The sequence below is a fragment of the Esox lucius genome, chromosome 3, assembly GCF_011004845.1.
Source record: "Esox lucius isolate fEsoLuc1 chromosome 3, fEsoLuc1.pri, whole genome shotgun sequence".
Classification (NCBI taxonomy): domain Eukaryota; kingdom Metazoa; phylum Chordata; class Actinopteri; order Esociformes; family Esocidae; genus Esox; species Esox lucius.
Genome location: NC_047571.1, coordinates 14466625 through 14480533, shown reverse-complemented (window position 1 = coordinate 14480533; position 13909 = coordinate 14466625). Strand labels below are relative to the sequence as shown.

Sequence of the window (13909 nt, the reverse complement as noted above, 5' to 3'; positions counted from 1 at the left end):
GGGTTTGTGCCCTGCTTCTTGAAATAAAAGCTGTGTACTGAAATCCGTGCATAATACTAACATGGGAACCTCAGGCCTGGTGGTGCTCATGTAATGACCCTTTTTGCTTCAAAGCACATGCAAACCAGGTTCACTTCTCACATGTTTTTTTGTGTTTAATAGATGACTGGCGTGTACCAGTTAAATGGGGCACTAGTTTGGCAACATGGTGCTTCCCTGTTGGTCCGTGTCCTCTGCGGGTGTGGGGGTGTCGATGCATACGACAGAAAGGGGGTAAACGCTGTAGCCCTCCTCACTGACGACCTGGTCGGAACATCCGCTTACCATCTCCATGGGAACAGAGAAGGACAAATACCCTGGGGTATCGTCCATCCTGACTACAGCGGACCTTGACCGTGTCAGCATCGCTGTCGGAACACTAGGAGAGCACCCTGCCAGGGACAACTGTTTACCGTCAAGGAACAGGATGTAGTTAGGGATACTGATCTCCTCATTGCTGATGGTTAGAGGCTGGGATGGATGAGGATGAGGGAGGGTTGAGGACCGTATCCTGGGTCTGGAGGCCCTTTCTGGGCTCACTGGGAAGGGTGGTGGCTGGGGATGTTGCCTGCTATGGCCACTACAAGACTGGGCATCTGATTGCTGAGAAGGGAACCTTTCAGCCAATAACACGTGTCCAGGCCCAAAGTGACGAATGTAAGCATTGCCATTGAACGGAGGCTGGGAAATAACTTTGGTGGACAGTGTGCCTTCCTCTGTCTCATTGGCCAAGTGGTATAGTGTCCAGACCTGATTGGTGGAGTTTGGGAGGACAGGCTGAACATCAGGAGTGATGGGTCCTGTGCCGATAGGAAAGCTCTGTGAAGTGGGGCCAAAATCATCTGAAATGACAAAAGGCAAACGTCAAAGGATCACTCCAATATCTAGTTAATTGAAGGCGTCAACATCCCCAAAACATCTTCAATATAAAAATGATTAAATATGACTGAATTATTGAAGTCGAACATCTACGGGAAATGTACCTGGACTAGTCTGCACACACTGTGACCTTGTATTTTGGATTCTACTGTTTTCAGTACCAAACACATCGACTGAAGAAACTACAAGAGAAACTCCCAGGGTCCCATGCTGTACCGCTGTAGAGTCGGCAGTCACTTCTTCACAAAGGCTGATTGACCTTTCTGAAACCTGCATGGCTTTGTCCAACATTCCACACAATTAGGAAAGGAAATAATTTGTAAAGAGTTTGGTTTCTGTTTAGAATTTCTCAGTTATTTCATTGATCTTAAAACTTACCTGATGTAAAAGATGTTTGTGTTTCTGCTGTTTTCCCCCCATTTCCCTCAGTACTGGGTATCACTCGGACTCTAAATGATGACACTCTGCATGCTGGTTCAACTAGTTCAGTTTCAGAGAAAGCTCTTCCTGACAAACAACTTTCAGAATAGCTGATGACTGATCCAGAAGGAGATCTTTCTAACAAACCACTTCTTGAAGATGTTCTTGAAACTGCTGGAGACATTCTACCAGCAGATGCACATGTAGACACGGCAATTAATGGTGCTGACGGAATCTTGGTGAGACTGGATTTTGGAGAAGCTCTTTGAGAAACTCCTGAACATGATTGTCTATCCACTGTGGGTGCAGAGTGAATCCTTTGAAGACTGGATTGTGGAAAAATTTCTGTACTAGACAGAGATTCACCAACATGGACTGTGGATATGAATGTTTAGATTTGAGATTTATTTAACACTGACTTAATTCTATGTATATTCTACTCATTGCAAATCTGAATTGGGGCCATATGGTATACATTTCCTAATTTCTAAAAAGAAAATAGGATTATGAGTGCCTTATTAGCCAAGCATTATTCAAGGTATGGATGACAATTGTACCTGATACAAGAGAGTTTTGTGGATACATTTTAGGGAAAGCTTTTGAAGATCTTGAAACCTCTGATATCTTATGAGCTGGAGGCACAACTAAAGATTCCATTAATGGTAATGTAATCTTATCCAGACTTGATTGTGGAGAAACTGTAGGGGACATTCTAGGAGAAACTCTGGGAGATGTGTGTCTACCTGGAGTCTCTGTTGTTCTCCCCACACTCTCTTCGCTACTGGGTGTCCTGACAGTAGACACCCTGTGTGCGGGATGAAGTAATTCTGCTTCAGAGATGGCTCTTCCTGATAACCCATGTTCAGAGTATTGTATCCCTTCTACTGCTGTTTCAGAAAAAGCTCTTTCTGGCACACTACTTCTTGACGATCTTCTAGAAACTGCTGGTGAAATTCTACCAACTGAGGTAGTTGGAGACACCAGTTGTTGCTTCATGAAAGATGGTGATAGACTCCTGACTAGACTGGTCTTCGGAGAAACACTTGGAAAAAGGTTTGGAGAAAATTGTGGAGAAAGCCAGGGAGTCTCTCCTGTTCTCCCCACACTCTCCTCTCTACTGAGTATCCTGACTGATGACACTTGGCATGTTGCATCAACTAGTTCTGTTTCAGACGGAGTTCTTTCTAGTAAGCCTAGTAAGTCACTCTCAGAACTGGTTGGCAATCTTGCCCAATTAGAATGCAATGGAGAAGACAGTAGCTCCTCTGTTGACAGTGTTTTGTTGTCTCTCAGTTCTGGTTGTTTCGTGCCATCACTGAGACATACAGGCGGAAACCTGGTCAGGCTGGACTCAGGTGACAAGCCTGTAGCTGTTGTAACAGCATAAATATGAGAAAAATATTAGAGTAGGTTTGACAGAAATAGTAACATACTTAAGAACTATATAATAGACTGGATGACAATACCTGAGAGAGAGGATGTCTGAGGAGAAACTCTGGAAAATGGGTGCACTTTTCTCCCCGCACTCTCTTCTCTGCTGGGTATTTTAACTGAGGATACTATCCTGATTGTGGGTATTTTGTGGGCTGCTTCAACTAGTTCTGTTTCAGAGAAAACTCTTCCTGATAAATCACTTTCAGAATATCTTATGACTGTTTCAGAAGGAGTTCTCTCCCCCAAAATACATGCTGAATATCGTGAAGATACTGTTGGTGAAATCCTATCAACAGAAACAGTTTCTGATGACAGTAGGTCATCCAATAACGGTTCTGAGGGGATTGCTCTCGTTGATGTCTCCACTACTTTGGTTTCACTGGAAGTTCTTTCTAATAGTAAGTCACTATCAGAAAATCTAGCAGACATTGCTGTTGACACGCCATCAGTGAGACATCCAGATGGAATCCTGACCAGCCTGAATGAAGATGACGTGTCTGGAGCCCTCAGTGATTCATAACAGTAAGCTATGGATGGAAAGGATTTTTTCAAACAAAGATAAATAAGGTAAGTAATTGTTCCATTTCAATAAGGGTTATGGGTTTGTATTTTAACAAAGTAAGGACTCAATTCCATCGCACCCACACTTCAGCAGTCATTTTTGTGTATTATTACGTATTATTCTTTATTATACAGTAGCTTTTTACCCAATGCTCAAATTAACTTACAGACTGGTGTTGAATAGGCTTTTTCACACTGCATTGTTCTTAGGCTAGTTTAGCCTGTGTTCACACAAGGCTTGTTAACCGTGGGCTAAAGTTTAACCCTTGGCTAAGGATTCACACTTGTATTGTTAAGCCCTGGGATAACGGGCAAATTCAACACTAGATCTTGACATTATTTCTCTGTCAAGCTACAAATGTTATATTCTCTCTGTTGGTTGAATCATGTTACATGTACACACGTCACACATGATCAGTTTTACGCTCCCATTACTTTCTGACATTGGTTGATCTAGATGTCCAACATATCTGCATTTTTTTTGACAACTTTGTTAAAAGTTTGCAAAGAGGTGTACTGAAACAAGAAAAGTTTGCTGAGGGAAAAGACTCAAGCAAAGCTATAGTGTACCTGTTGGTAATGTAAATAAAAGTGAAAGTACCGTTTTTGGGATTGGACAATAAACGCTCTATGCTTTTGTTCTTTACCCCATTTCACACTGGTTATTTTGTCACCATGTTTCAGTGGCTAGCCCTGAAAAGTCGGTGCTAACACTGCTCCGGAGGCAGGGACAGCTAGCCTTAGGCTCAGGTGGGTGCTTGCCCACTTCAAAAAGTGCAAGTGTGAATACTTGATTAGTCCTGAGCTAAAATCTTGTGAACATGCCTCATAAATACAAACATCTTCTATCAATGTGACCACACTCACAGGTATGCTTTCATTTTTCAGAACAAAGTAAGTGTGAAGGTTCGGGATGAATATTATGAATAGAAACTGAAAAACGATTGCTTTAGCAAGTGTAGATTGTTATGCTCTCTGGACTCTCTGTTTTTCTCCACACACACTCCTCTCTACTGGGTTCCCTGACTGATGACACTCTGCATTGGTTCTGTGTCAGAGAAAGCTCTTCCTGATAGCACACTGTCAGACCATCTCGAAGTCGCTGTTGTACCGACTGTAGTGCAATCAGAAGACGCCCTCTCCTGGATGTCACTTGAAGAACATCTTGCAGAAGTTGTTGGTGATATCTTTCCAACAAAGGCAGGTGGAGACCCTGGTAGCCCTGCCTCTGAGGATGCCATGTGGGCCTTTCCATCAAAGATTATTTCCGCAGTGGCAGATTCTGCTGCAACATCACCAACGGAGGCAGACGTAACCCTGGCCGGGCTCTCCTCTAATGGGAACACTGACTGAGGACACACTGTGTGCTGCCAACTCTGAAAACTGTTTCATTGTGTGAACTCTCTGACATGTCACTGGCCAACCCTCTCGTGTTGTTGCTGTTGACTCTGATACCGCCTCAGGTGATGAGGCTTTGTAAGTCTCTTCAATATTAGAAATTTCTTTAAGAGCATTCTCCTGGACTAAATGAGGACATTCTGTGGGCTGCATCAACGACTTCCTGATAAACCACTTTCACAATATTTCATGGCTGTTTCAGAAAAAGCTCTTTCATTTCAAATAACCTTCTGAGGATTTTGAAGATACTGCTGGTGAAATTCTATCAAAAGAAGCTGTTGGTAATACCAGTAGCTCAATGGTGCAGAGTACCACTGTGGCAGATGAGTCCATTACTCTGGTTACACATCCTATTAAGTCACTATCAGAACATTTAGCAGACAATGCAGGTGTCACAACATCAATGAGACATCCAGAGGGAATCCTCAACAGGCTAAATGAAGGTGACATGTCTGGAGCCTTCAGCAATTCATCCCAGTGATCGTTGGATGGAGACACTACAAACATAAAACATTAACTTAAACTTCTACATAAGTAAACCTTTAGTGGAAGTGATACATACCTGACTCAAATGAAGTCTGTGTAGATACTTTGGGAGAGGTTTGTCTCTCCGGAGCCTCTGCTCTCATTTCTGTTTCAGAAGGAACTCTTGCTGATACACAACAGACTGAAAACGCTGGTGAAATCTCATTCACAAAGGCAAATGCAGTTGGTGCCCCTGATTGCTCCTCTAATAATGTCAATGCTGCTCCCAAAACTGCTGTTTCAGTGGGAGCTCTTTCTGATACGTCACTGGTTGAACGTCCTGCAGACACTGCTGATGAAATCTCTTCACACTCTACTGCAGTTCCAGTGTAGACTCTTTTTGTAATATCAGCTTCTGAGCATCTTGCTGAGACAGTAGATAATTCCTCCACAGCTGGAGAACAAGAGAGATTTTCATGAGAGAGAGCACTTTGAAACTGAGACACAAGCACATGATCGGATGGGCCAAGTTCAGAGTATCTTTAATTGTTAGTTAGACGGTCTCCAAATCTTTGAAGGCCATTCAGAGAGAATAGTGATGACAGGCCAGTCCTCCTCTTCAAACATCACTGGACACAATGAAACACATTTATTTTCGAATATATTATAGTTAAATACAAGTTATTGTTTCTTGAAAAATATATAAAATATATTTTCCCAAAAACAATCAAATTTCTGTTTCAACATTTGATATGTTGTCTTTTTGCTATTTTCAATTAAATATAGGGGAAAATGATTTGCACATCATTGCATTCTGTTTTTATTTGCATTTAACGCAGCGTCCCAACTTTTTTGGAAACAGGGTTGTATGTTACAATAAATACTAGTATGCATCTTCTCTTTCAATAAACATTCGTATTTATCCTGTCTTATATTACACTTAAACAGTTTTTACAAAACTGGCAATTCATTTTTGAGTACAGATTAATATCATACCTGACAGATGAGGTGTCTGTGAAGATAATCTGGGTACATCTCTTGGCGAGACTGTGGGACATGTGTGTTTCTCTCGATTCTCTGATGTTTTCCCCACACTCTCCTCTATAATCGGTGTCCTGACTGAGTTCACATTCTGTGCCATGCTCACTCCCACTATCTCTGAGCAGGATTTGTTTGCTTTCAGTTCATTGGCAGATTTTATACATTCACTTTCTGCCTGCTGCAAAGTCAAAGCTGAAGCTTCCTCCACAAAAGACGGAGAGCCAGACACCACATTCTCCTCTAAGAATTTGCTGCTGGTCTTTGACATAACCTGCTCCTCAGGAGCTAAAGAGGCACTCATCATGGAAGATTGAGTAGGAGGCAGGTTCTTCACTGAGGGCACTTTGTGGAACACTACTGCATTGTCAGCCATCCCCTCTGTTGGGTCATTCACCACAATCGTTTCCCCCTTACGGATTGACAGAGTCCTGATCAAACTAATCCTGGAAGATACACCTGAGGATGGATGGCTGTCATAGTGGAAGGCAATGTTTTCTGGAAGGTTCTCAGAGTAGAAAGTGTTGGCATTGTTGGTTGGGGCACAAGCGGTGCTGATCAAGATATGAGAGCGGTTGGTCTCAAGTAGACTGGTTCCTGGCGGAGCTCTCTGGAGCACAACTGAGTGCACGGCAGAACCTGAATGAGCCTGGACCTCCTCTTGCACAGCTGAGCTAGGTCGATCTCCAGTGTGGACTGGGCTGGACTGACCTTTAATTCCCTCACCATGGTGGGTTACTCTAGGAACACTGCTAGGAACCTTATCATCTGACCAACCCATGGGCTCCCAGGTGGTGACAGTGGACTTCTGGGTAGACCTTGGGCTGGTATTCTGGCTAACTGACAGGCTTTCCTCAGCAAGTCGGACAGAAATCTGTTCAGGATCTCCAGGCTGATCCTGATGGCCTAGCTGCCTGTACATTAGGTCTATGGCATCTTTCAAGTCTTTGATGTGTTTTGTCTCTATTGAATGCATAACAATTTAGGAAATGTGTGTGAAAAATTAAAGAGCATTAATTTTAAGTACATTTGTATTCCTTACCACGGATGTCTTGGTAGCGATGTGTAACATCCTTGGTATCCATCAAAAGATCACCTACAGCAAAAGAAAATACAGTGGGGAGAACAAGTATTTGATACACTGCAGGTTTTCCTACTTACAAAGCATGTAGAGGTCTGTAATTTTTATCATAGGTACACTTCAACTGTGAGAGACGGAATCTAAAACAAAAATCCAGAAAATCCCATTGTATGATTTTTAAATAATTAATTTGCATTTTATTGCATGACATAAGTATTTGATCACCTACCAACCTGTAAGAATTCCGGCTCTCACAGACCTGTTAGTTTTTATTTAAGAAGCCCTCCTGTTCTCCACTCATTACCTGTATTAACTGTACCTGTTTGAACTTGTTACCTGTATAAAAGACACCTGTCCACACAATCAAACAGACTCCAACCTCTCCACAATGGCCAAGGCCAGAGAGCTGTTTAGGACATCAGGGATAAAATTGTAGACCTGCACAAGGCTGGGATGGGCTACAGGACAATAGGCAAGCAGCTTGGTGAGAAGGCAACAACTGTTGGTGCAATTATAAAAACAATGGAAGAAGTTCAAGATGACGGTCAATCTCCCTCGGGTCTGGGGCTCCATGCAATATCTCACCTTGTGGGTCGTCAATGATCATGAGGAAGGTGAGGGATCAGCTCAGAAACACACGGCAGGACCTGGTCAATGACCTCAAGAGAGCTGGGACCACAGTCTCAAAGAAAACCATTAGTAACACACTACGCCGTCATGGATAAAAATCCTGCAGTGCAAGCAAGGTCCCCCTGCTCAAGCCAGCGCATGTCCAGGCCCGTCTCAAGTTTGCCAATGACCATCTGGATGATCCAGAGGAGGAATGGGAGAAGGTCATGTGGTCTGATGAGACAAAAATAGAGCTTTTTGGTCTAAACTCCACTCGTCGTGTTTGGAGGAAGAAGAAGGATGAGTACAACCCCAAGAACACCATCCCAACCGTGAAGCATGGAGGTGGAAACATCATTCTTTGGGGATGCTTTTCTGCAAAGGGGACAAGACAACTGCACCGTATTGAGGGAAGGATGGGGCCATGTATAGCGAGATCTTGGCCAACAACCTCCTTCCCTCAGTAAGAGAATTGAAGATGGGTCGTGGCTGGGTCTTCCAGCATGACAACGACCCGAAACACACAGCCAGGGCAACTAAGGAGTGGCTCCGTAAAAAGCATCTCAAGGTCCTGGAGTGGCCTAGCCATTCTCCAAACCTGAACCCAATAGAAAATCTTTGGAGGGAGCTGAAAGAGTGGGCCAAAATCCCTGCTGCAGTGTGTGCAGACCTGGTCAAGAACTACAGGAAACATAAGATCTCTGTAATTGCAAACAAAGGTTTCTGTACCAAATATTAAGTTCTGCTTTTCTGATGTATCAAATACTCATGTCATGCAATAAAATGCTAATTAATTACTTAAAAGTCATACAATGTGATTTTCTGGATTTTTGTTTTAGATTCCATCACTCACAGTTGAAGAGTACCTATAATAAAACATTACAGCCTTCTACATGCTTTGTAAGTGGGAAAACCTGCAAAATCAAACACTTGTTCTCTACCCTGTAGGTATTGTGCCACTGTAAAGAGGACAAAGCTAGCCTTTACAATATTAGAATGAACTTGGAGGCTAAGGATCATGCCTGAATTAGACTAGGGCCTAGCCTATATTAATTAAGATACAGCAGCCCACTGTCTAAAATGTATTTGTAGCTGGCAAAAAGAGTTTGGCTTCTTAATTATTGTTATTGTAAACATGTTCTACTTTTACATGTTTGTAAACATACTTTATAAAAAGGTATGACATTTATATAAAATATTTGTTAAGTTAAAGAGGTCAAAACTGCTTCATGTAAATATTGACAAATTATTGACAAGGCATCAGAAATACCTTTTAGGCTTGGTTCAAGGAGTTATACCCCATTACAGCCCCAATTGGTTTTGCTCCAATATTGGAAAAACAAGTAAATGTAGACACTAGGACTACCTATACTGTAATTTCAAAACATGGCTGAAACAAATGTTGATGTTCTGGTGTATCCTTGCATCTACTAGCGTATTTGAAATTCAAAGTGGATACGTGTATGCAGGTTTTTTGTTATTTAATTTGGTATTGTCTGCTTTAAATATCAGCACCACTCACATTCTCTAAATTTCAGCAGCTCTTCGCAATAAGTGGCAATAAATTCCGGTATCTGTTTTGGTCTCTCAATGAGAATAGCTCTGGAAATACTTTCCAACCAACTCTTCAGCCCGTATGGAATGATCATGGTCAACGGGGGTTTGAATTGAAGCTTACTCCTGTTAGCCATCTGGAAAATATTTAGGATTTAGCATGAACGTTTCGTCAACCTTGTAATAATAGTGTTCAGCTTCATTTGACTACGTCTATAAATGCTACACAGTTAGCTAAATCTATTCAGATTTTTCGAAATTAAAAACATACCATGGCAGATAACAGGTGTAACTCCTCTTGGGCCAACAACGAGTAATAAGGTACAATGCTGGATTCGAAGCTTTATGATCCACCGCATCTAGACGTCACAATCGCGTTAGCATAACGGACTTTTCTTTCCCGATTTTGAAGATAAACTCAACATCTGCACTCAATGTAATCCGCTACAAAAATAACAGTAGTCAACTTTTGGTGATATACAAAGTCATTTTTGTATCGTATTTGAGTTATTAAATGGCCAGTTCGAAACCAAAAAAGGTGATTGACATAAAACATTACGGGTGGGTTTCGCAGAGGCATATAAAGCCTAAAAGAACAAGCTCAATGGAGTTTTCTATTTAACTATATTTATTTTGTCCTAGACTAGGCTTGTCCGTGTCTGCGAAACTGGCGAGGAGGGCATAATTTGCAGACCGCAAGTTGGGGGCATAACTTAATATAACAATATAATATAACTATTAAGTTGTTTTTGTGCATGCGTTTATGAAGGAAGAATTACAGGGTCAATGACGAAGACTTCGGTAAGTGCTTACATATGTCAACCTCTAGCTATATTTAGGGATAATTAACGTGTTCACTAAGATCGCTTATCTACTAAATTCTTTTAATCTGAAATTCGAATAGCTTGCCAGTGACAGAACACACAAAACACGGCAACCCTTATAGCTACGTCTAAAGATACGTGTTATCCTGGCCACTTATTAGCCAGCTCTCGACAATTAGGGTACATATAACTAGCAGATGCATGATGCACCTGTAAATATATGCAAGCAGGCAAGATCAATTTATTTTCTAGCTTCATATACACTATTTGGCTGTGTTCACCAGTTTTTGGAAGTTGCTAAGGATGAGCTAAATTACCTAAACAGAGTTCATAACTAACTAGTGACCTTAATTGATAATTTACACTTTCTCTTTTAATTGTATTAATCACTGGTTAGTTTTGAACCCCCTTTACCTGGTTACTTTGATCTTAATTAGATACTTCCTTAAAGTGGTTAACACAGTCGAACCCAGTTGAGTACTTTAACTTTGTACTTTTTACACCTTTTTACACCTCTACTCCGATTGTTTTGGTCTTTCATTTCAGTTGCCAAGATGCATTGTTGACCTGGGGGATGCTGTTGCCTGGGTTAATGCCAACATGGGCCTCTTCTGAGACCGGGTACTAGGACTCACCCCTGAATGATGAGGAAATACAGGGTACTGTGCAGATGCTCAGAGAGGCTTCAAGAGGAATAACAAGAAGCTCTCTCCCCATTCATGTTTTTGTTTAAAACATTTTTAAGACACTGAAACATTCATGGACGAAATAGACCAAAGAGGACTTAGTGATAATTTTGAGCTTCTCTGTTAATAATTTTTATTGATGAGGATGCCCATTACCTGTCTTTAAACCATCAGCCAATGCTGGTTTCCACACAATAAAAATGGCCAGATCCAGAAAACACAATATAGTTTGACAAGACAAAGAGACAAGAAACATCAGTTGTTTAGCAAGAGTAAACTGGACAGTGTTTTGGAAGTGTTCACCTGGCCATACAACATGATTGGATGAAACCAAAGCCTACAGAATCTGGGCAAAGCTGAATAAACAGTACGTAAAGAAACAGTTTAGTTTTGTCAGTGCTTGAATGTAATGTTTTGAATATTTAATGGGGTGATTAAATGTTTAATTGTCTAACTGGAATATCATTTAATTTTGTATTTTTAGTTTATGCAATTAACTTTAAGATTTTGGGTTGCATTAATTGACTTTCAATAATGTCTGTTGTGCTGTTTTGGATCTGTTCTACTTGTAATTTATGTTATTGAATTATTCCTCAGATAATCAATTCCAAGACATGTAAGCCTTATATTCTTCCCAACAATGTTTTAAGTCCATAACCACGTCATTACTCTAGAATAAAAAATTTGTTTGTTCCAGGCCCCCCCGGAAAAATGTATATTTCTGTAAACATATGTTGACCTGACCTCTACATGGTGCAAATTGAAACTTGCCACCTTTCTGCAACAGGCTATAGAAAATTCAACACTTCCAGTTACCAATATCAGCTTTCTAGAACAATGCTGTTAAATTGAACAGTGCAAGTCAAAGGAAGTAGAAACCATTACACTGATTTGTATGAAAACTTGTCAGATCTACACAGCAGAACCCACAGGTCTCAGCAAAGGACCTTCAGAACAGTTTAGCTGACACTGAAGTTGTTGCTCACAGGTCCACCGCACAATGTACCTTACACAGCATGTTCACATTTGTGTAATATGTTGAATCTATGGAAAATACATAAATGTTAATCCTATATTGTAACTGTAATAAGCAGCATTCTCAACCATCAACCTCGTAATGATGAACCTCTACTGTATCACATATAACCAAGCAATGGCTACTCAAAAACCAACCATGGCAGGCATAGTGAGTATGACTGTGCAACTGTATGTATGTGTCTGTATTATAATTGCACTCAGCAGCAGCAGTGTCTCATTCTTGACTGTAACCAAAACATTTAAAACTATTTTTAGAGACACTTCAGTCTTCAAATTAATATATTTCTGTTGTGTTATCAAACAATTTTAATCCTGAAACAAAATACAATAAATGGTATTGGACCTAGTGTTAAAAATTAAATCACATGGACTCTGAGATAAAGTTGTAACGTTTGTCAACTCTTCTTCCTCCATTAGCACACTCAACATAATGACGTCATACCCATACATAACACCTAGCGTCGAACTGTGTGTCAAACCAGGATATCCCCAAACTGACCAATGGGGAACATCAGTGGGCATAACTTAATATTCTGGAACCCCATTTAAACTGACAAATGGCGAACATCAGTGGGTGTAACTTAATATTCAGGAATCTCCATATTAAATAACGCCCCCAATTTGGAGTCTGCAGATATACCTTATTGAAACCGACCCTCGGGGGAGTAGAATTAGATGGGGGGGTCATGACTGCAATATTACAGACAGGTCAATGTGACCCCCCTGGAAAAGAGTGAAAATCCTGGGATCTATTCACCTTGACCCCCCCGATATACAATACAAACCTACGCTTTTGCCGGCCTTACTGTATATTGGCATATATTAGCATTAGCATCATTCTTAAACTACATATATATATTCCGGCAATCGTTCCCAACCAGGGGTACACAGGGGGTACTTGACACTCATGACACCATAGGCTTACTAGTAATACTAACGTGATGGGGTACTTCAGGGGTCCTTCAATCAGAGCAAAATTCTGTTTGTGGTACAGTGACTGGTTGGGAACAACTAATAAAGTTTAGTGACACATTAAAACCTTGTGATCACCCATTATATATATATATATATATATATATATATATATATATATATATATATATATATATATGCTATAAGTATAATGGCTACTTGTTTGTTAAACGAGGCCATCTGATTTTCAACCATCATTGAATGTGTAAACAAACATGGGATTAGAATTATGAATATCACATGATTTTAATGTAATAAAACGTATTAGCTATTTTATCTCAAATTGGTGGACAAAATGACCATTGGGTTGAGCTGCTGGTCTAATCAATGACATTATCTTTCCTTTTCTGTTCTACAATAATGAAAATTGAAGATAATCTGCTTTATATAAACATATATGATAAGGTTGCAGAGCTTTGTGTTCTGTCCATATCTGGGTTTTCTGTAAAGAGAAAATAACAGAAATACTGTATAGCCACCTGAGAAATATTTGTAGTGTTACTTGTGAGGAAAATTATTCTTTGTATGTGAATTAAGTTATCCATGAAAATACATTTTATTCCCACCAGTGTTTGGTAATACTACCAATTATGAAAAGCTTCCAGGCTAAATTTAATCAAACTGTAGACTTATCCTCTAATGAATACACCACAACTCATAATTAATCTGAGGAAATGAATAGAATAACAAGCCATTTAAATAACTAGTTCCATAACTCTCCCTTCTGAAGAAGGATACAGACTATTATTGTCGTGAGTGACCAATGGAACAACCCTTCTAATTGGGGCACCAGATTGTCACTGTACTGAAACATCCCTTCTCTGCTTCTCGAAGGGGCAAGGCACAGGGTCAGACAAGGCCCTCGGAGCACCAGGGGCAGGGCCATGGTGGGTGACACCCTCACATACAAA

At 40.6% G+C, this 13909-nt stretch overlaps 1 non-coding gene across 1 annotated transcript; it reads right to left on the bottom strand.

The window, feature by feature from the left end:
* Positions 1-7116: 7116 nt before the first annotated feature.
* LOC109615639 lies at positions 7117-9530 on the bottom strand. The gene is made up of 3 exons (XR_004575596.1): positions 9447-9530; positions 7277-7330; positions 7117-7197 (listed from the first exon to the last, which is right to left on the bottom strand). It is a non-coding gene; the product is annotated as an uncharacterized LOC109615639 (transcript).
* Positions 9531-13909: the final 4379 nt, after the last annotated feature.